This window comes from Micropterus dolomieu, linkage group LG08, assembly GCF_021292245.1.
Source record: "Micropterus dolomieu isolate WLL.071019.BEF.003 ecotype Adirondacks linkage group LG08, ASM2129224v1, whole genome shotgun sequence".
Taxonomy (NCBI): Eukaryota; Metazoa; Chordata; class Actinopteri; order Centrarchiformes; family Centrarchidae; genus Micropterus; species Micropterus dolomieu.
This window is the reverse complement of record NC_060157.1, coordinates 2,196,508-2,201,485: the sequence shown is the minus strand read 5'-3', so window position 1 is coordinate 2,201,485 and position 4,978 is coordinate 2,196,508. Positions and strand designations below refer to the sequence as shown.

The window sequence follows — 4,978 nt, the reverse complement described above, 5'->3', positions numbered from 1 at the left end:
CGTGTATCTGCACCCCAACACGTGAATCTGCACCCCCAACACATGTATCTGCATCTGCATCCCTAGCACGTGTATCTGTACCCCCAACTCGTGTATCTGCACCCCCGACGCGTGTATCCCCCAACACATGTATCTGCACCCTTAACACGTGTATCTGCACCCCCAACGCGTGTATCCCTTAACACATGTATCTGCACCCTTAACACGTGTATCTGCACCCTTAACACGTGTATCTGCACCCTTAACACGTGTATCTGCACCCCCAACACGTGTATCTGCACCCTTAACACGTGTATCTGCACCCTTAACACGTGTATCTGCACCCTTAACACGTGTATCTGCACCCTTAACACGTGTATCTGCACCCCCAACACGTGTATCCCCCAAACGTGTATCCCCCAACACGTGTATCCCCCAACACGTGTATCCCCCAACACGTGTATCTGCACCCATAACGCGTGTATCTGCACCCCCAACACGTGTTACCCCCAACACGTGTATCTGCACCCTTAACACGTGTATCCCCCAACACATGTATCTACACCCTTAACACGTCTATCCCCCAACACGTGTATCCCCCATCACATATATCTGCACCCTTAACACGTGTATCCCCCAACACATGTATCTGCACCCTTAACACGTGTATCTGCACCCCCAACACGTGTATCCCCCAACACGTGTATCTGCACCCTTAACACGTGTAACCCTCAACACGTGTATCCGCTCCCGCCTGCACCCGCAAGCATTGTGACATGCAGAGTAAAAACAGAACACAAATGTTTGGGCTATGTGCTAAACGCCTGTGTGACGGAAACCAGCGAGGCTGTGCAGTGAGTCGTCCTGGCATCCACTGGTCACGGGGTTTAGCTCCCTTGTCAGCGGGTCCGCCTCCTGTACCCAAGGTCGCCAGTTCGGGTCAGGCCCGTGCAGTACGTTCTCGTGACCAGTCGCATGTGCTCTTTTTAATCTTCCTTTCAACTTCGTTTGTTGACTCCATCTTATTAGCGCTACTGCGGGACCCGCTGTATATTTTTTTAACCACCCGCCCTCAGCAGAGTTAAACCGCTCGCTCCCACGCGATTTGTGTTGGGACCAGCGGAATCCCAATGCAGCTCTGTAGTTTAGTTCACCCAAAACCACTTACTCCAGAATAAGTACTTGTAACTCTGATCCATCCTCAGACCTCAACTTTCAACATAAGATCACCTCTACTGATCAGCTGTTTGGCACATCTGCTCATCTCTTTTTAAACATATTAGCCACTCAACAGCTCATTACAAACAACATCATGATGACTTAAATATAGCAGTATAAAATCCAGATGGGACATCTGGTTCTGCATCTCCGTTGGCCCGATCACAAATCTGATCACAGTCTGTCTTTGTTTGCTCAGCTACGTGTAGATCAGGGTCGACACCCGTCCTGTCCAGAAGGAGGTGGTGGTGATGCACGTGAACCTGAAGAAGAGGACCTTCTGAACTTCTGCAGTACAACAGTAAGCGGTTAGCAGCTAGCGAACAACTGTCCATAAATGAGCACAGAAACCTGGATGAATCGGATGTATGCGCTGTGGGGGAGAGAGGTTTTCACAGGCTCTCATCTCACCCACACAGATCGTTATGTAGTTGAACTGATTAGGGATCAGAGTAACGCTTCAACAGCTTGGGCCGCCTCCTGGGAGCTAAAGATCCCGTGTGTGTGTGTTTACCAACTGCATACACTATAATACATCAGCTCAATGCAGCGTCTCTGCATCAGATTCAATTAAAACTGAAGTCACATTAAAACTCTTCACACAGTCAGGAAAACAGAGAAGTCTATGTAGAAGTGTATGTGGTCCAAACTGTGAATAGTTTTTGGGTTTTTTTTGCTTTCACAGAAAATGCGCTCAATGAATTACTTTCTTCACATTCTCATTACTTCTGTTACAGAACTGTGTTCAAAACTGATTAAAACAGAATGATGGATGCATTTCTGCAGCAACTAGACTGAAATATATAGAAAATCTGAGCAGAATATTTACAGTAAATGTTATGTTTACATCTATGTGCAAAGTGTTTGTTTAGAGCAAGCAGGAAGCTTCCTGTCTGAGACATGTGTCACGCTCTGCCGGTTGGCCATCCTTTGTGTTTACTTTTGAGTTTGGTATCTGCCTTGGTATGTTGAGTTTTGGGTTCTGTCCTGTCTAGTGTCCAGTATCTGTTATATAGTCTGCTTGTCATGTCTAGTCTCTCTGTTTTCCTCTGCTCTCTCTCTCTGCCTCGTTAGTCTCATGTCTGTCACCTGTGTTGCTCCCGCCCTGCTCGTTAGTCCCTGTGTATATATACCTGGTGTTTCTGTCTTGTCCTTGTCCGGTCATTGTTCATGTTACCCCCCAATCTGTCGTGTGTGTACTCTTTGCCTGTAACCAGCCTTGCTTGTCTCGTCTCGTCTTGTCTCGTCTCCCGGTACTTTTGGATTTTGGATTTCAGTTATTCAGCCACTCACCTGTAAGTGTGCTCGCTTTTGTTTGTTTATTAAAACCCTTCGTTGTACCATACCTGCCCCGCTCTGTGTCCTGCGTTTGGGTTCTCCAACCTGCCTCCACACCACGATCGTGACAACATGAATCCAATGCGGAAGTCCCTTAAACCTGCATTCTCTCTAACGACCAGCAGGGAGCGACTCTTCTGGTTGCAAAAAGAAGTCCGGCTCCATTAGGGCTACAAGCTGATTGACAAGTCGTTACCATGGCCACCTGTCAATCAGGCTAGAGTGACCCGTACCCTCGGCGCTGTGTAAATTTAACCAGCGCCGTTGAAAAAGCTCATTAGGAGTCGGCTGTTCACTTTCTCTGGTGAGAACATTTAGTTTAAAGCCTGTTGTTCTCTAGACGAAATTATCAGACCTGTTAAAATGACAGTTAAGGTGAATTACAGACGCACCTAGCTAAGCAAGCTTGCTAGCTCCGCACACGCCCGTTAGCTACACCGTCTCGTCCAAATATGGTCACTTCCGGGCACTTCCTGGTTGTAAACACTCAACATGGCGGCGCCCTATCGGCCAAACTGGTGACGTCACGATGACTACGCCCACTTCTTATATACAGTCTGTGGTTTAGAGCCGCAATCTGAGTGTATTCCAGGAAATGTGTTTGCATTTTTGCAGAATTGTTTCAGGGGGTCGGTACATAAATTACAGGTTGTGGTCACCGGTGTGACTGTTTTAACAACTGAAAAAAACTGCATTGCAAAACGGAAATTTAAGGAATTATTTTAGTGTTTCAAATTTTTATTAATTATAGTAAATTACTATTTGCAATGATGTAGAAAAAAATACTGTCAATGATATTGAAGAAAATTTCTGATTTGTTCTTGTTAGCCTACATATACTTTATTACAGTCAATAAAGTGAAAAGATTTATGTGATATCACTTCAAAGATATAAAAGTTAATCGTTTACGTATAATGCTCCCCGTTGTCAGTGTTTTTGGGACTGTGTGTTATGAGTGACAGTGCTTGCTCTCTGAGTGAGAACTGTTGCCGTTGTTTGGTTGAACAAGTTTATTTTGAGATATGTTATAAGTGTTGCTCTGGAGGTGACATTAACTGTTTGGCCAAGATGCACGTTGGTAATGCAGAATGTACGAAGAGTTTTGACAAAGTGGCTTCAGTTTTGACGCTTGTTGGCAATTGAAGAAAAACTGTAATAGAAAGAGGAGCGTCTGTATTTGTGACCGTACTAAGACAAATAGACGCTCCTGCCAACTGGCTCACCAGTGTGAGATCAGCTAAATGTATTTGATGATAACGAAAAAAGCTTGTGAGCTAGGCTGAATATTAGGAGATTGTTACACTTACTTATTGCGGTCTAACTGTTACTAACATTAATGTAGTGAGTGGGTCTTCCACCGTTAAGTTGCATTATTGTCTATTATGTTGGTCACGTAAGTTATGGCGACTGAGATGGATGAAGAAGCTGTGTACCTGAGTTTCAGTGAAACAACAATAAATCTAAATCAAAAAACAAGCCATCGCACACCGAAGAGACTTCACTATGTTTATTGTGACAAACTCGTTTCGCCTGTGGCTTCTTCAGGTTCACGCTGTTAAATTGCAAAAGCACTCACAGGCGTGGTAGTTTTCCATTTTTCCCATGTCTTTTAGTGAACAATACAAATGACATAAATATGGTTTATCAAAAAATGTAGAACAACATACATGAGTCTCAAGAATAGCATCATCTCACATAAGTCTGGCAAAAGACTACCTTAGGACAGATCACCTGTAGGTCCTACATCTGTCCCGCCGGATACTGGGACGGGAACCCAGTATCTCATCTTTCCCTAAGAGTGAAAATCACCTCAGAGACAGATGTCTAATCACTATCATCTCAAGCTGAAATCCTGTGTTTCATTTGAGAGGTGGTATTATGGTTTTTGCCTTTTCCTCTCCTTTATTGAGTTAAATATCTTTTTGGTGCATGTTACAGGTTTGCAAAGTGAAAAGCCCAAAGGGAGTTCCCATCTCCCACAGAAAACTCTGAAATGCCTGAAAACAGCTCGTTTGTAGTCCAGCCTCTTCCCTTTCATACTTGTGATGTCACAGGGATGAAAGCTAAACGCGCCTCATATAACGCTCGCCAAGCGGCGACTCCGACACGCCCTCAGAAACAGCGAGCTGCAGCACACAGCTCTCCTCTCCCTTCCAAACACTAGCTACCCTCCAGGCAGTCAGTGGACATAAAGTTGTTCCTGTGATGTAGAGACAGAGCTCAGTTAAAACTTTATGGATACAGATTAATAACTCACCGCTCTGAAACTCTCGCTCCAGTCCATGTTGCCGAGCTGGTCGGCAACACGTACGGCTGAACCCGAGCCGTTTACTGGCTTGTCGCTGACCCACCCTTCTCTGCTTCTGATTGGCTAGTAGTCCTTAACTAGGAACTGAGCATGTGCAACTCCCAACAAAGATAATTTAGAGACAAGATGTATCAC

General features: G+C 45.0%; 1 protein-coding gene across 4 annotated transcripts in view; it reads left to right on the top strand.

Annotated features, from left to right (window-relative positions):
- The window catches only part of sulf2b (sulfatase 2b), a 276,394-nt gene that overhangs the window by 69,265 nt on the left and 202,151 nt on the right, over window positions 1-4,978 (top strand). For 2 of the 4 annotated variants that reach the window (XM_046055570.1, XM_046055569.1), the window contains exon 2: window positions 1,397-1,498. The exons of the other annotated variants lie outside the window; for them this stretch is intronic. The gene's annotated coding sequence lies outside the window, so the exon portion shown is untranslated. The remainder of the gene's footprint in view (window positions 1-1,396; window positions 1,499-4,978) is intronic. 4 annotated transcript variants of the gene reach the window in all.